This window comes from Anomaloglossus baeobatrachus, chromosome 2, assembly GCF_048569485.1.
Source record: "Anomaloglossus baeobatrachus isolate aAnoBae1 chromosome 2, aAnoBae1.hap1, whole genome shotgun sequence".
Classification (NCBI taxonomy): domain Eukaryota; kingdom Metazoa; phylum Chordata; class Amphibia; order Anura; family Aromobatidae; genus Anomaloglossus; species Anomaloglossus baeobatrachus.
Window position 1 is genome coordinate 615,926,722 of NC_134354.1, and position 18,499 is coordinate 615,945,220.

The window sequence follows — 18,499 nt, forward strand, 5'->3', positions numbered from 1 at the left end:
TCATCTGATCGCTTTGCCTTCCAGCACACCGATCAGATGATATTGGATCCTGATTGGACGGCGCGGGACCCTGACCCAGGATTACTGCGGAGGGGGGTTTATTTCAATAAAGATGGAGTCACTAATTGTGTTGTGTTTTATTTCTAATAAAAATATTTTTCTGTGTTGTGTTTTTTTTTTTATCTTTACTAGAAATTCATGGTGGCCATGTCTAATATTGGCGTGACACCATGAATTTCGGGCTTAGGACTAGCTGATAATATACAGCTAGCCCTAACTCCATTATTACCTGGCTAGCCACCCGGCATCAGGGCAGCCGGAAGAGTTGGATACAGCGCCAGAAGATGGCGCTTCTATGAAAGCGCCATTTTCTGGGGTGGCTGCGGGACTGCAATTCACAGCGGGGGTGCCCAGAAAGCATGGGCACCCTGCACTGTGGATTCCAATCCCCAGCTGCCTAGTTGTACCCGGCTGGACTCAAAAATTGGGCGAAGCTCACGTCATTTTTTTTTTAAAATTATTTCATGAAATTCATGAAATAATTTAAAAAAAAAGGGCTTCCCTATATTTTTGGTTCCCAGCCGGGTACAAATAGGCAGCTGGGGGTTGGGGGCAGCCCGTACCTGCCTGGTGTACCCGGCTAGCATACAAAAATATGGCGAAGCCCACGTCATTTTTTTTTTGGGGGGGGCAAAGAAATCCTGCATACAGTCCTGGAAGGAGGATGCTGAGCCTTGTAGTTCGACAGCTGCTGTCTGCTCTCCTGCATACACTATTGGATGGAGGATGCTGAGCCTTGTAGTTCGACAGCTGCTGTCTGCTGTCCTGCATACACTATTGGATCGAGGATGCTGAGCCTTGTAGTTCTGCAGCTGTCTGCTCTTCTGCATACACTAGTGGAGAATGAAGAACACATTGAAGAAGGAAATGACATCAGACCTTTTTTTTTTTTGTTCACTGATAAAAAACGCAGTGAGCAAAAACGCAGCAAAACGCAGCAAAAAAACGCACCAAATCGCGGCAAAACGCGTGCGTTTTTTGCCGCGTTTTTTCGACGCAGGTGCGTTTTTGTGCGTTTTTAGCGGCCAAAAACGCACAAAAACGCAGCGTCAAAAAAACGCAGCGTGTGCACATAGCCTAAAAGTGTCTACAGGACAATAAGGATCTGATTATCAGACAGGCTGATAAGGGGGGGGGAGTGGTTGTTTTGGATTCAGGTTTATATTTCAGGGAGAATCTTAAAATCCTACAAGATCAGGATACTTACTTATTGCTCAAAGGAGATCCCACGCCATTCTATAAGAAAAAACTGTTTGAACATTTACAAGAGGGGCTAGCAGCAGGTTTTTTCAGTAAAAAGATTTTCGATTATTTACTAGTGGAAACACCAACCATCCCAATTTATCATGCTGTGCCCAAAATCCACAAATGTATCTTTCCTCCCCCATTTCAACCGATTATATCAGGTATGGGCTCTTTACATGAACTTTTAGGAGCCTGGGTGGATCATTTACTGCAACCACTTGTTAAACAAATTCCTGGCTATATTAGAGATTCCAAAGCTCTGATTAAAGATATTACAGAAATCAAATGGGAAAATGACTACAGTTGGCTTACCTGCGATATTATTAGCCTGTATCCCTCCATACCGCATCATGTTGCTTTGGAATCCCTAAAATATTTTTTACACAGGTACAGCACATATTTTTTTATTTCTTCCGTACACTACTTGCTAACACACAACTATTTTTGCTTCAATAATTATCATTTTACCTACAGAGAAAAGAGGTAAGTATGGGAGGTAAATTTTCGGCCTCCTTGGCTAACATTGTGGTTGCAGTATTTGAAGAGAATTTTATTTTTCATTCTCAGAACATATTTCAAGATAAAATAATTTTTTTTGGGCATTATATTGATGACTGTATCTTTATTTGGAAAGGCATTGTCCTAGAAGCAGAAGCATTTGTTAATCATCTAAATAATAATGTATCCAATCTACAGTTCACATACACTAGTCATAAAACCCAAATTAATTTTTTGGATATCAATTTTACAGCCAATAAAGGGAAAATAGAGGTAACAACATATAGAAAAAATACTGATGCTAATTAAATTTTAGAGGCTACATCTTGTCATCCTCCCCATGTAGTAAGAAATATTCCAGTAGGAGAGATAATAAGGGCAAAACGAAACTGCTCTGATGCAACACATTTCATTAAAGAGACATATAACATCAAAAATAGACTCCGAAATAGAAAATATCCTGAGTGGAGTTTGAACAGGGCTATAGCAATTACTGACAAAATAGATAGACCAACTCTTTTACTGGATAAATCCAAGTATACATCTACTACACATAATATTGTTTTCTCCACTGCATATTCTCCACAATACAAATTCATAATCGGTATTATTAATAAATACATACCTTTATTACAGCAAGACAATAAACTAAATCAAATTTTACAAACTCATACAATTAAATGTGTGGCCAAAAAGGCAGTTACACTATCCAATCTACTAGCACCAAGCATGGTAAATGAAATTTCTCCCAAAAGACCTACATGGCTAAATTGCATAGGTTTTTTTAATTGTGGACACAGTATACAGTTAGGTCCAGAAATATTTGGACAGTGACACAATTTTCGCGAGTTGGGCTCTGCATGCCACCACATTGGATTTGAAATGAAATCTCTGCAACAGAATTCAAGTGCAGATTATAACGTTTAATTTGAAGGTTTGAACAAAAATATCAAATAGAAATTGTAGGAATTGTACACATTTCTTTACAAACACTCCACATTTTAGGAGGTCAAAAGTAATTGGAAAACTAAACCAAACCCAAAAAAAAATTTTTTATTTTCAATATTTTGTTGTGAATCCTTTGGAGGCAATCACTGCCTTAAGTCTGGAACCCATGGACATCACCAAACGCTGGGTTTCCTCCTTCTTAATGCTTTGCCAGGCCTTTACAGCTGCAGCCTTCAGGTCTTGCTTGTTTGTGGGTCTTTCCGTCTTAAGTCTGGATTTGAGCAAGTGAAATGCATGCTCAATTGGGTTAAGATCTGGTGATTGACTTGGCCATTGCAGAATGTTCCACTTTTTTGCACTCATGAACTCCTGGGTAGCTTTGGCTGTATGCTTGGGGTCATTGTCCATCTGTACTATGAAGCGCCGTCCGATCAACTTTGCGGCATTTGGCTGAATCTGGGCTGAAAGTATATCCCGGTACACTTCAGAATTCATCCGGCTACTCTTGTCTGCTGTTATGTCATCAATAAACACAATTGACCCAGTGCCATTGAAAGCCATGCATGCCCATGCCATCACGTTGCCTCCACCATGTTTTACAGAGCCTTGGATCATGTGCCATTCCCTTTCTCCAAACTTTTTTCTTCCCATCATTCTGGTACAGGTTGATCTTGGTCTCATCTGTCCATAGAATACTTTTCCAGAACTGAGCTGGCTTCATGAGGTGTTTTTTAGCAAATTTAACTCTGGCCTGTCTATTTTTGCAATTGATGAATGGTTTTCATCTAGATGTGAACCCTTTGTATTTACTTTCATGGAGTCTTCTCTTTACTGTTGACTTAGAGACAGATACACCTACTTCACTGAGAGTATTCTGGACTTCAGTTGATGTTGTGAATGGGTTCTTCTTCACCAAAGAAAGTATGCGGCGATCATCCACCACTGTTGTCATCCGTGGACGCCCAGGCCTTTTTGAGTTCCCAAGCTCACCAGTCAATTCCTTTTTTCTCAAAATGTACCCGACTGTTGATTTTGCTACTCCAAGCATGTCTGCTATCTCTCTGATGGATTTTTTCTTTTTTTTCAGCCTCAGGATGTTCTGCTTCACCTCAATTGAGAGTTCCTTTGACCGCATGTTGTCTGGTCACAGCAACAGCTTCCAAATGCAAAACCACACACCTGTAATCAACCCCAGACCTTTTAACTACTTCATTGATTACAGGTTAATGAGGGAGACGCCTTCAGAGTTAATTGCAGCCCTTAGAGTCCCTTGTCCAATTACTTTTGGTCCCTTGAAAAAGAGGAGGCTATGCATTACAGAGCTATGATTCCGAAACCCTTTCTCCGATTTGGATGTGAAAACTCTCATATTGCAGCTGGGAGTGTGCACTTTCAGCCCATATTATATATAATTGTATTTCTGAACATGTTTTTGAAAACAGCTAAAATAACAAAACTTGTGTCACTGTCCAAATATTTCTGGACCTAACTGTATGTCTCTCTTGTAAATATGTGATCAAATCTAAAACATTTAATTCCTGTGTAACACAAGAGAGTTTTTCTATGAAAAGTTACATTAATTGTAACACTGCAGGAGTCATTTACTTGATACAATGTATACAATGTAACATTCAATATATAGGATGTACTATTTGTCCACTAAAACAGCGCATCAGAGGGCATTTATCTGATGCCTGTAATCTGCAAGCTGTTAATGTATCAGCAGTATCAAGACATTTCATTAATGTACACAGGGGTGATATTTCTGCCTTTAAATTTCAAGGTATTGAAAGAGTTTTCAAATCAGCCAGAGGTGGAGATTATCATAGACCTATACTAATTTGTGAATCTTACTGGATTTTTAAACTAGCTACACGCCAACCCCTAGGTCTTAATGTTCGGCAGGATCTCATTTTGCAATATAACTGAATGTATTTTTGTATTGTGTTATATATATGTTTCGTTTTTATCTTACTACTTTTTGGTATTTTTTATTTTATATACATCCTTTTTCTTGTCTATGTGTGCATGCACCTATATGCACCTGTTCACTTTAATTGGGTTTTTGATACATGCATTTTTTCAGGTGCTTGCTATAGAGACTTTTCTACTAGCAATTACTGGAAATTGTTTCCAGGTTCCTTTCCATTCCAAGTGAAACTTCTCAGTATATCTGTGTGCACAATAGACATGTAAGTGCAATCCTTGAATAAGGCTCTACTAGCTGAAACATGTTGGATTTCTCTTAATGTGTCCCCCCTCACTGTTTTCATGATTGATGGATCTTTTTTAATAGAACCTTAATAAATATTTTTAACCTTCTTTGAAGTGCTGGAGATCATACTCTAGTTTCATTATTAAATTGATACTACACTTTGTTGTATGATTCTATATTTGCAATAAGCAAACATAGCTATCTATTGATTTATTTATGTATGTATTTGATTTATTGTGACATAGCAATAATTATGATGTTGCTATTGGTTCAAATATATATATATATATATATATATATATATATATATATATATATATATATATATATATATATATATATCTACACAATTTTTACATGCTTGGCTTCTGGTTATACAGAATTAACAACATATACATTTAATATAACAGATTTTTTAACAAATGATGCAGATTTCTATATGTTACATATGAGTGTTTTCATAAAATAACATGTACAGTCATATGAAAAAGTTTGGGCACCCCTATTAATGTTAACCTTTTTTCTTTATAACAATTTGGGGTTTTTCAAGTGGCATCATGGGCTCCTCAAAACAACTCTCAAATGATCTGAAAACAAAGATTATTCAACATAGTTGTTCAGGGGAAGGATACAAAAAGTTGTCTCAGAGATTTAAACTGTCAGTTTCCACTGTGAGGAACATAGTAAGGAAATGGAAGAACACAGGTACAGTTCTTGTTAAGCCCAGAAGTGGCAGGCCATGAAAAATATCAGAAAGGCAGAGAAGAAGAATGGTGAGAACTGCAAGGACAATCCACAGACCACCTCAAAAGACCTGCAACATCATCTTGCTGCAGATGGTGACAATGTACATCGGTCAACAGTACAGCACACTTTGCACAAGGAGAAGCTGTATGGGAGAGTGATGCGAAAGAAGCCGTTTCTGCAAGCACGCCACAAACAGAGGCGCCTGAGATATGCAAAAGCACATTTGGACAAGCCAGTTACATTTTGGAAGAAGGTCCTGAGGACTGATGAAACAAAGATTGAGTTGTTTGGTCATACAAAAAGGCGTTATGCATGGAGGCAAAAAAGCACGGCATTCCAAGAAAAGCACTTGCTACCCACAGTAAAATTTGGTGGAGGTTCCATCATGCTTTTGGGCTATCTGGCCAATGCCAGCACAGGGAATCTTGTTAAAGTTGAGGGTTGCATGGATTTAACTCAGTATCAGCAGATTCTTGACAATAATGTGCAAGAATCAGTGACGAAGTTGAAGTTACGCAGGGGATGGATATTTCAGCAAGACAATGATCCAAAACACTGCTCCAAATCTTCTCAGGCACTCATGCAGAGGAACAATTACAATGTTTTGGAATGGCCATCCCAGTCCCCAGACCTGAATATCATTGAATATCATTGAACATCTGTGGGATGATTTGAAGCATGCTGTCCATGCTCGGCGACCATCAAACTTAACTGAACTGGAATTGTTTTGTAAACAGGAATGGTGAAATATACCTTCATCCAGGATCCAAGAACTCATTAAAAGCTACAGGAAGCGACTAGAGGCTGTTATTTTTGCAAAAGGAGGATCTACAAAATATTAATGTCTCTTTTATGTTAAGGTGCCCATACTTTTGCACCGGTCAAATTTTATTTAAATGTGGATTGCACATTTTCTGTTAATACAACAAACCTAATTTCAATCCAGAAATATTGCTGAGTCCATCAGTTATTAGATATCTGAAACTGAAATAGCTGTTGCAAAAACCCAAATTGTTATAAAGAAAAAAGTTTAACAATAATAGGGGTGCCCAAACTTTTTCATATGACTGTATCTATCTATCTATCTATCTTTACACTCTTACCACTTTTGTAGTTATCTTTATTATAGAATTCCCTATTCTTCTTATCTAATCCCTGAATTGTTTTTTCTTACTTCTCTTCCTGTGAACTTTTGTTTGAGAAGAATCTCAAATGTGACATCACAGCAAGCTAGAGCTGCAGTTACCCTCCACAGGTTCCAGTGTCCCTCCTGGAATAGGACATCATCAGGGGAACACTGCAATTACTTAATAATTTTTTAGCATTTCGCCACCTCTAAAGATGTCCTGGATCCAGGATGATGGTCAGTTGATTGCTCGCAAGCAGCTATTTTTTATGCTGCTATTTTCTCTGCTGCTGCTTCCATTGCTTGTGTCACATACGGGAAGAAAGTATTTAGTCAGCTACCAATTGTGCAAGTTCTCCCTCTTAAAAAGATGAGAGAGGCCTGTAATTGTGATCATTGGTAGACCACAACTATGAGAGACAAAATGAGGAAACAAATCCAGAAAATCACCTTGTCTGATTTGACAAGATTTTTTTTGCAAATTATGTTGGAAAATATGTATTTGGTCCCTAACAAAAGTTCATCTCAATATTTTGTTATATATCCTTTGTTGGCAATGACAGAGGTCAAAAGTTTTCTGTAAGTCTTCATAAGATTAGCACACATTGTTTGTGGTATGTTGGCCCATTTCTCTATGCAGATTTCTTCTAGAGCAATGATGTTTTGGGCCTGTCGCTAGGCAACATGGCTTTTCAACTCCCTCCAAAGTTTTTCTATGGGGTTGCGATCTGGAGACTGGCTACTCCAGGGCCTTCATATGCTTCTTACGAAGCCACTTCTTCATTGTCCTGGCGGTGTGCTTGGGATCATTATCATGCTGAAAGACCCACTTATTTTGATTATGTCCTTTTGTAAGCTGAAAGACCCAGCCTTGTTTCATCCTCAATGCCCTTGCTGATGGAAGGAGATTTGCACTCAAAATTTCATGACAGATGGCCCCTTCATTGTTTCATGTACACGGATCAGTCATCCTGGTCCCTATTCAGAGAAAAAGCCCCAAATCATGATGTTGCCACCCCCATGCTTCACAGTAGGTATAGCGTTCTTTGGATGCAACTCAGCATTCTGTCTCCTCCAAACACGATGAGTTGTGTTTCTACCATACAGTTCTACTTTGGTTTCATCAGACCATATGACATTCTACCAATACTATTTTGGATAATCCAAATGCTCTCTAGCAAACTTCAAACAGGCTTGGACATGTACTGGCTTAAGCAGGGGAACATGTATGACACTGCAGGATCTGAGTCCCTGGTAGCGTAGTGTGTTACTGATGGTAGCCTTTGTTACGGTGGTCCCAGCACTATGCAGGTCATTCACTAGGTCCCCCATGTGGCTCTGGGATTTTTGCTCATCATTCTTGTGATATTTTTTACCCCACGAGATGAGATCTTGCGTGGAGCACCAGATCGAGGGAGATTATCAGTGGTCTTGTATGTCTTCCATTTTCTTATTATTGCTCATCACACCAAGCTACCTGCCTATTGCAGATTCAGTCTTCCCAGCTTGATGCAGGGCTACAATTTTGTTTCTGGTGTCCTTCAACAGCTCTTTGGTCTTCACCATAGTGGAGTTTAGAGCGTGACTGTTTGAGAATGTGGACAGGTGTCTTTTATACTAATAACAAGTTCAAACAGGTGCCATTACTACAGGCAATGAGTGGAGGACAGAGGAGCCTCTTAAAAAAGAAGTTACAGGTCTACCTATGATATCAGTTACAGGACTCTCTCATCTTTTTAAGTGAGAGCACTTGCACATTTGGTGGCTGACTAAATACTTTTTTCCCCATTGTATGTTGGCTGGAGGGGGTTTGAAGATGCAGTGAGTGACACTACAGCAGCACTAAAGCCTCTTGTACTGCCCTCAAACTAATGGTCATAAGGGGTGGTGCTAGAATTAGTGGGTTATTGATACATGACTTCAACTAAAGTGACAGTGAATAGCAGTAAAGTACATGTCATCAGAGCTGTAGGGTCTTGCTGAGTTTTTCTCATGTGCAGTGATGTCAGTATCACTGAAATATGAGAAATTCTGGGTCTGGCGCTGACTGGGAGTAAACTCTGGAGTAACTCCCAGTCAGAACCAGACCTGAAGCTTCTCATGGGCTGTTACGTCACTGAGTAACTGATGTCATTGCGTGTGAGAAACTCCAGGTCTGCCAATAAAGGAGAGTGACTCAAGAGGTCACTACTGGTCATCACCAGACCCGGATTGCCACTGCATGTGAGATATTCTGGGTGTGGTACTTTCCAGGAGTGACTCCAAAGGTCATTCTCGGTAAGCACCAGACTTAGAATTTCTCACACGCAGTGATACTGACATAACCGCACATGAGAAAAACTCAGCAAGACCTGGCAACTCTGAAGAGCATTAAAGTCACTACATGGCATGTGTGAACAGCTGTATTTTATTGGAGTCCTGGATCATGGATTATGTTGGAGGTTTGTGGGAACTTTTTTTTTAATAAATTGATGAATGAGCAAAAGTGAATGAGAGCCTTTGTTCAAATAAACCATTTTTTTCAACTGTTTTTTTAACTTTACACTTACAGGTTTGGGAGGGGTGTCTGCAACAGGGCAACCGGGAAGAGCTGGGATGAAGTCTATTTGTGATGCACCAATTCTAAGGCAGCTGCAGGCTACTATTTTTTATGTTGAAAAGGGTCAAATAATGAAGGGTCTTCCCAGCCTTATAATACAGGCCTGCAGTGGTCTGCTTTTCATTATCTGCTTATTAAATTTGAGGGGGGATCCCACGCTCTTTTTAAAATAATTTATTTCTTTATAAATAATTTTAAAAAATGATGTGGGATCCCTTCTATTTTTTATAACCATGCAAGGTAAAGCATACACGTCTGTTGTATTTTGGCAAGTTATCAAAAATGGAGGGGAGCCACATACTTTTTCTTTCATTATTTAATTTTTCACTTCCCAGCAGTAGAGATGAGCGAACCAGTCGCGGTTCGGCTCGAGTTCGGTTCACCGAATGGAGGTCTCGTTCGAGTTTGGTTCGGCGAACTGGTTCGGCGAACCACTCGAACCGCATAGGAAACAATGGGAGGCAATCACAAACACATAAAAACACCTAGAAAACACCCTCAAAGGTGTCCAAAAAGTGACAAACAACTCACAACACAACACAAACACATGGGAAAGTGACAAGGACATATACTCATGCGAAAACAAAAGAGCTGGAAAAGGAAAAAGAGGAGGAGACACAGATATAGGCATGGCATGCCCTTCTAAAATCATGTAAAACACCGCAAGGTTACTCCAAGCGGAGTCTCCATTTTTTCCAAAAATTGGGCCACACACACCCACCCCTTCAGTGGCAGCACTTGTGCCCCAGTTGTACACTTCACAGCTAGATTTGCATCAAGCACATTCAAAAATACACCATACTTAACCGTCCCCAGGATGACCCCGTGGTAGGTAGCAAAGTCTTTGCTGAACCATGACTTGTTCATCTTGGCTCCTTTTAAAAAACACAGCAAGCAAGGGTTACTTCAAGTGGAGTCTCCCTTTTTTCCAAAAATTGGGCAGCACACACACCCAACCCTTCAGTGGCAGCACTTGTGCCCCAGTTGTACACTTCACAGCTAGATTTGCATCAAGCACATTCAAAAATACGCCATCTTTAACCGTCCCCAGGATGACAACGGGGTAGGTAGCTAAGTCTTTCCTGATCCCAGCTCTGTTCATCTTGGATCATTTTTAAAAACAGAGCAAGCAAGGGTTACTCCAAGTGGAATCTCCCTTTTTTCCAAAAATTGGGCAGCACACACACCCAACCCTTCAGTGGCAGCACTTGTGCCCCAGTTGTACACTTCACAGCTACATTTGCATCAAGCACATTCAAAAATACGCCATACTTAACCGTCCCCAGGATGACCCCGTGGAATGTAGCAAAGTCTTTGCTGAACCATGACTTGTTCATCTTGGCTCCTTTTAAAAAACACAGCAAGCAAGAGTTACTTCAAGCGGAGTCTCCTTTTTTTCCAAAAATTGGGCCACACACACCCAACCCTTCAGTGGCAGCACTTGTTCCCCAGTTGTACACTTCACAGCTAGATTTGCATCAAGCACATTCAAAAATATGACATAATTAACCGTCCCCAGGATGACACCGGGGTAGGTAGCAAAGTCTTTGCTGAAATGTGACTTGTTCATCTTGGCTCCTTTTAAAAAACACAGCAAGCAAGGTTTACTTCAAGCGGAGTCTCCCTTTTTTCGAAAAATTGGGCCACACACACACCCAACCCTTCAGTGGCAGCTTTTGTGCCCCAGTTGTACACTTCACAGCTAGATTTGCATCAATCACATTCAAAGTCCACAAGCATTTACCCAAGAATGACACAGGGGTAGTAAATTCCTTCTGGATCCATGACTTGTTCATTTTGATGAACGTTAGTCTGTCCACATTGTCACTGGACAGACGCGTGCGCTTATCTGTCAGCACACACCCAGCAGCACTGAAGACACGTTCAAAGACAACGCTGGCAGCTGGACACGACAAAATCTCCAAGGCGTAAGTGGAGAGTTCTGGCCATTTTTCAAGATTTGAAGCCCAAAATGAGCAAGGCTCCATTTGCAAAGTCATGGCATCGATGTTCATTTGGAGATACTCCTGTATCATCCTCTCCAGCCGTTGACTATGTGTCAGACTTGTCTCTGGTGGCCTTGCAAAGGATGGTCTAAAAAAATTATGAAAAGATTCAATAAAATTGCTGTTACCAGCACCAGATACGGTGCTACTGGTACGGGTAGACTGTTGAAGATGACGAGACCGTCCCATGTTTGTCAAGTTACAACTGGGAGATTCACTCCCTGCACCACGGTTGTTTGGTGGCAAAGCCGAGCTAAGATCGAGTAACAGCTTCTGCTGATACTCCTGCATATGTGCGTCCCTTTCTATGGCTGGAATTATGTCAAAAAATTTGGACGTGTACCGGTAATCTAATAGTGTGGCAAGCCAGTAGTCATCATCACTTCTAATTTTGACAATACGAGGGTCATGTTGGAGGTAGTGCAGCAAGAAAGCGCTAATGCGTCTTGCGCAGCCATACGGACCAATTCCACGCTGTGTTTGTGGCATAGAGGTGCTACCCGTTCTTTCTTCCTCTGACATCTCCCCCAACCTCTTTCAACAGAAATTTGACCACGGTCTCCCTCATCCGCTGAATCTTCCATGTCCATGGACAGTTCGTCCTCTATTTCTTCATGTTCTCCTGCACCTTCCTCAACATTTCGCTTGCTACTATGCGCCCTTGTTGATCCCTGTCCCCCATGGTCCCATGCCTGCCGCGTTGGGGATGATGAACGTCTGGACCTTGGTGATGTTGTTGTGTCTTGCGCATATAATCCTCTTGTAGTTCCTCCCCTTCCTGTTATCCCACCCCCTTACTCCGAATAGTGTTTAGTGTGTGCTCCAGCATGTAAATGACTGGAATTGTCATGCTGATAATGGCATTGTCAGCGCTAAACATATTCGTCGCCATGTCAAAACTGTGCAGAAGGGTGCATAGGTCCTTGATCTGAGACCACTCCATCAGGGTGATCTGCCCTACCTCTGCATCTCGTTGGCCCAGGCTATACGTCATGACGTATTGCACCAGGGCTTGATGGTGCTGCCACAGTTGCTGTAATATGTGGAGAGTCGAATTCCAGCGTGTCGGCACATCGCATTTCAAGCGATGAACCGGCAGGCCGAAAGACTTCTGGAGCGATGCAAGTCGCTCAGCAGTGGTGGTTGAACGGCAGAAGTGAGCAGACAGTTTTCCTGCCCTTTTCAGAAGGCCATCTAGGCCAGGATAGTGTGTTAAAAATTGCTGGACAACAAGGTTCAACACGTGAGCCATACAAGGCACGTGTGTCACCTTTCCCAGGTGAAGGGCCGCACCCAGGTTTGCAGCATTGTTGCACACGGCCTTACCAGGCTGCAGGTTGAGTGGAGACAACCATTTATTAAACTCAGTCTCCAGAGCTGCACACAACTCAGCCACTGTGTGACTCTTATTTCCAAGACACTTCAAGCTAAAGACCGCCTGATGCCGTTGCGCTCTGCTGCCAGAATAGTAATGAGGGGTGCGTGATTAATTCTGCGCAGTTAGAACGCTGGTGGCCTGACCAGGCAGGCTTGGGGTGGAGGTGGAGGACCCAGATGAGGAGGAGGAGGCAGAAGCAGTGGCGGAACTTGGACAGACAGAGGATTGACACACAAGTCGTGGGGACGGCAAGACTTGTGCAGCAGACCCTTCACCATCTATCACCATAGTTACCCAGTGCCCAGTCAGCGACATGCAATGTCCCTGTCCATGCTTACTGGTCCAAGTATCGGTGGTAAAATGCACCCATTCACACACAGAGTTTCTCAAGGAAGCAGGGATGTTGTGTGCGACATGCTGGTGTAGCGCAGGCACACCTTTCTTAGAGAAGTAGTGACGACTGGGCATCTGGTACTGGGGCACAGCGACAGACATAAGGTCTCTAAAATCCTGTGTGTCCACCAGGGGGAAAGGCAGCATTTCGGTAGCCAAGAGCTTACAGAGGGATAAAGTTAACCTCTTAGCTTTGTCATGGGTCGCAGGAAATGGCCTTTTATTTGTTCACTTCTGAAGGACAGAGATCTGGCTGCTGTGTGTAGACGGTGTTTTGTAGGGTGTCCCTGGAAAATGCAAGTTTGTGAGGAAATTGCAGGTGTAGACATGATGTTGCCTTCATCCAACGTTGGTGCTAACGATGTCTGAGAGAGCTGTACACACGCACTTGTTTCCCCTTCCAAACCAACTGACGACCTACCAAGCAAACTGCCTGTTGCGGTTACAGTGGTGGAAGTTGTGCGTGGAAAACCAGGTGTGACAGCTGTCCCCACAGTCCTAGAAGATGAAGAGCGCGCAGATGCACTGGAAGGGGCAGGCGGTGGATGGTTCGCTCCGCTAGGCAGCATTGCAGCATGGTGAGCTTCCCCCTGGGATATATGATATTTATTCATGTGATGATTCATGGAAGAAGTTGTCAAACTGCTGAGGTTTTGCCCTCTATTAACAGAATCTTGACAAATTTTACAGATCACATAATTTGGGCGACCTTTTGCTATGTCAAAAAAGGACCAAGCTAGGCAAGGCTTAGGAGGGAATGCGACCTGCTGATTCACCCCGACTAGTTCTCAGAGGCACAGTGGTGGCTGAGGATTCAGTTGTAGACGTGCTACCAGTACTCCGACTCTGTCCAGGAAGGCACAAGGTAACTTCGTCGTCAGTTGCATCCTCCTCGACCGCCTCTGTTGACCTCCTCGAGTGCCTGTCTTTGGGTTGACAGTAGGTGGGATCTAGAACTTCTTCATCAATTGTTGTGTTTGCACTCCCCTGACCATCAGACCGAGCCTCTTCTTGCCCTGACCGAATATTTAAGTTGTCATCCCAATCTGGTATCTGCGTCTCATCGTCGACCGTATGTCCCTCATTGTCTATTACAGCAGGTGTTTCAGTTTGTGGATAAGGGTCAACATTATGCTCAGAAACTTGTTCATCATGGCCTGAATCTAAGTCACAAAGGTTCTGGGCATCACTGCAGACCATTTCCTGGTCTGTACTCACTGTAGCTTGGGAGCAGACCCCTGATTCCCAGGCTATAGTGTGACTGAACAGCTCTGCAGACTCAGCCATCTCAGTTCCACCATACTGTGCAGGGCGGATGGAGACTTTAGAGCTGGGAGAAAGCAAGTGTGATTGGGATGACAACTCAGAGGACTGGTGTTTTTTGGATGCGGTAGTTGAGGTGGCGGAGAGGGCACTTATTGGATCACTTGAGATCCATTCAAGCATTTTCTTTTTTTGGCCATCATCTACCTTTGTTCCAGTTGTTCGTGTCTGTAAAAAAGGGAGCACATCAGATTGTCCACGGTAAGTAGTAGACATCTTACTTTTGCTGGAAGATGGTCTATCTTCAGCAGATGTTAATGGAGCTTTGCCACCTTCCCCATGGACAAACCCTTTTTTTCCTTTTCCAACACGCCTCTTCCCCTTTCCATCAGCATCTGTCATTTTGCCACTCATTTTGATTGCGACAAGATTGTGCACTTAAAATACGGTAGTAAAAATTGAGAGGTGGTGTAGATTGCAGCGGTGGTCTATCTTTATTAACAGCAGAATAAACAACAATAACTATCCCTGACAATGCAACTACGGCCCTTAAACTGGCAGCATAGTTTGATAGTATAATGGCTTAGTAACAATGAGCTTGAGTGTGCAATGCAGTGGTGCTGCAAATAGCTTTGCACTAGTGGAACACTAATGGAAGTCCAACAGCCACTTTTAGGATGCCACTAAGTTTACTCAGTGTTTGCTAGTATAATGGCTTAGTAACAATGAGTTTGAGTGTGCAATGCAGAGGTGCTGCAAATAGATTTGCACTATTGGGACACTAATGGAAGTCCAACAGCCACTTTTAGGATGCCATTAAGTTTACTCAGTGTTTGCTAGTATAACGGCTTAGTAACAATGAGTTTGAGTGTGCAATGCAGAGGTTCTGCAAATAGATTTGCACTTGTGGGACACTAATGGAAGTCCAACAGCCACTTTTAGGATGCCACTAAGTTTACTAAGTGTTTGCTAGTATAATGGCTTAGTAACAATGAGTTTGAGTGTGCAATGCAGTGGTGCTGCAAATAGCTTTGCACCAGTGGGACACTAATGGAAGTCCAACAGCCACTTTTAGGATGCCATTAAGTTTTCTCAGTGTTTGCTAATATAATGGCTTAGTAACAATGAGTTTGAGTGTGCAATGCAGAGGTGCTGCAAATAGCTTTGCACCAGTGGGACACTAATGGAAGTCCAACAGCCACTTTTAGGATGCCACTAAGTTTACTCAGTGTTTGCTAGTATAATGGCTTAGTAACAATGAGTTTGAGTGTGCAATGCAGAGGTGCTGCAAATAGATTTGCACTAGTGGGACACTAATGGAAGTCCAACAGCCACTTTTAGGATGCCACTAAGTTTACTCAGTGTTTGCTAGTATAATGGCTTAGTAACAATGAGTTTGAGTGTGCAATGCAGAGGTTCTGCAAATAGATTTGCACTTGTGGGACACTAATGGACGTCCAACAGCCACTTTTAGGATGCCACTAAGTTTACTAAGTGTTTGCTAGTATAATGGCTTAGTAACAATGAGTTTAAGTGTGCAATGCAGTGGTGCTGCAAATAGCTTTGCACCAGTGGGACACTAATGGAAGTCCAACAGCCACTTTTAGGATGCCACTACGTTTTCTCAGTGTTTGCTAGTATAATGGCTTAGTAACAATGAGTTTGAATGTGCAATGCAGTGGTGCTGCAAATAGCTTTGCACCAGTGGGACACTAATGGAAGTCCAACAGCCACTTTTAGGATGTTACTAAGTTTTCTCAGTGTTTGCTAGTATAATGGCTTAGTAACAATGAGTTTGAATGTGCAATGCAGAGGTGCCGCAAATAGATTTGCACTAGTGGGACACTAATGGAAGTCCAACAGCCACTTTTAGGATGCCACTAAGTTTACTCAGTGTTTGTTAGTATAATGGCTTAGTAACAATGAGTTTGAGAGTGCAATGCAGAGGTGCTGCAAATAGATTTGCACTAGTGGGACACTAATGGAAGTCCAACAGCCACTTTTAGGATGCCACTAAGTTTACTCAGTGTTTGCTAGTATAATGGCTTAGTAACAATGAGCTTGAGTGTGCAAAGGGCAGGAGGGTACAGTGGCAGGGTTGTGGGTCAGTGTACAGGAAAGGAAGCCTCACTTTCTATCCCTCCTAATGTGGAAATGCAGTGAGGAAGTCCCGGAGCTTAGCTACACAGACGCTGTTATCTTCTGTAGCTGTTAAAATCTGTTTCCATGGACCTGACTGTCACCTATGGCTCTGAGCCTGCTGTTATTAGCCCTTACAAGGGCTAATAGAAACTTCTATCCCTATTCTGTATAGCGCTGTGTGTAGAACGTACACAACTGACACCCAGACGCAGAAGAGATAATGGCGTCCGGACGGGCAGATACCCGTTTTTATAATGCAGGGACATGTGACATGGACATCCTATCACACATGCTGTTGCTTCTCTGGCTAAAAGTCCACTTAGCTGTGTGTGTGTCTGGGATTGGCTGACATGTTGGCCTGCCCCACTACACGCGTGCGCTTAGGGAAAGAAGCCAAGGAAAATTAAAAAAAGTGGCGATCGCCATTATCCCAGCAGCAGTGATCTGAATGCGCTGTTCTCGCACACTATACGCTGAAATTTCATAATAGTGTGAGTCACAGAGTGACTTACACTATTACAGTGGAAAGCCAGCTAGTAATTAGCTTGGCTTTTTGCTGCTAGAACCGTTCTCGAACGTAACTAGAACTATCGAGCTTTAGCAAAAAGCTCGAGTTCTAGTTCGATCTAGAACAGCCCCCAAAATCACTCGAACCGCGAACTGGAGAACCGTAAACCGCGAACCGCGCTCAACTCTACCCAGCAGCAACTTGGGAGTCAGAGATACGTCTGTTACGAGGGGGACCCGGGGAAGCGTGCCAAGATGGTGTATGGACAGCTTCCACCGGTCAAGGTCCACTGTGCGGTGTAAGGGACCGCTGCTATGGTGGGAGAAGAGTGAGCGGGTTGCTGCTATCGATCGTCTGGAATGTCACAGACGATCTGCGTACACCTGTCCGCCCTAACCCGTGAGAGTTGTATGGCACGGGGCTCACAACTCGGTGTACCTGTTGCACGGGGACGCACAGAGGTGCCTATGCACGTGTGCCAGCGGGAGTCACAGGAATATGGCACGAGGGTAGCACAGAGGTGCCCACGCACGTGTGGTTCAGAAACCAGGTGAGTCCGACAGAGATTCAAGGAGCTCACCTGGGACAGGAACACAGCCTGTTAAACGGAATACTGCCGGAGCAGCAAGGCAGGGGCGAGACCTGCAAAATACAATGACGTCTGTACAGTGGCGTGGCAGCACGCTGCCAGACATCCAAACATAGAAGGACGGGTCGCGCGCCGCCATGATGGCAGGAGGGGTTTTTAAGGAGATGTAGCTCCAGCCAAGGGCGGGCGCGAGACGGATGTGACCCAATCATGATCTGTGACGTCCTGGCCCGGCCAGTCAGGATTCAGCACATCACCAGCCTCGTTATCTGGCCGTGTGATACCAGTGAGCGAATCAGAAGACGTCACGTGGGGCACATGCTCAACCTCCTGCCTCTGGGTCATAAAGGCGGGATCTTCGGTTTCACAATGTGCAGAGCTAAGGGAAGTCTTGCTGCTTCCCTGAGCATCTATCCTTTGCACACTGTGCAACCACTCCGACCCTCTGCAATGCCGAGCAGGAGGGCACGTGGCAGGCAAGGGATGGGAGACCACTCCATTCCTTCCAAGGAGTAAACCACTAGTTGTCACCCTTCTGCTGCATCTAGGAGGAGGAAACTCCTGCAGTCTCCCAGGCCTTTGGCGCTGCTGAGCAGGAGGGCTCGCGGCAGACAAGGAATGGGGGACCACCTCATTCCTTGCAAGAGGAGAGCCACGAGATGTAACATTACCCCCCCCCGTCTAGGGCCCCCCCGCCGCCTGTGCTCAAAGGCTGCTACCAAACCCGGAGCGTGGACATGATCCTCCAATTCCCAGGTCCTATGCTTTGGTCCACGACCGAT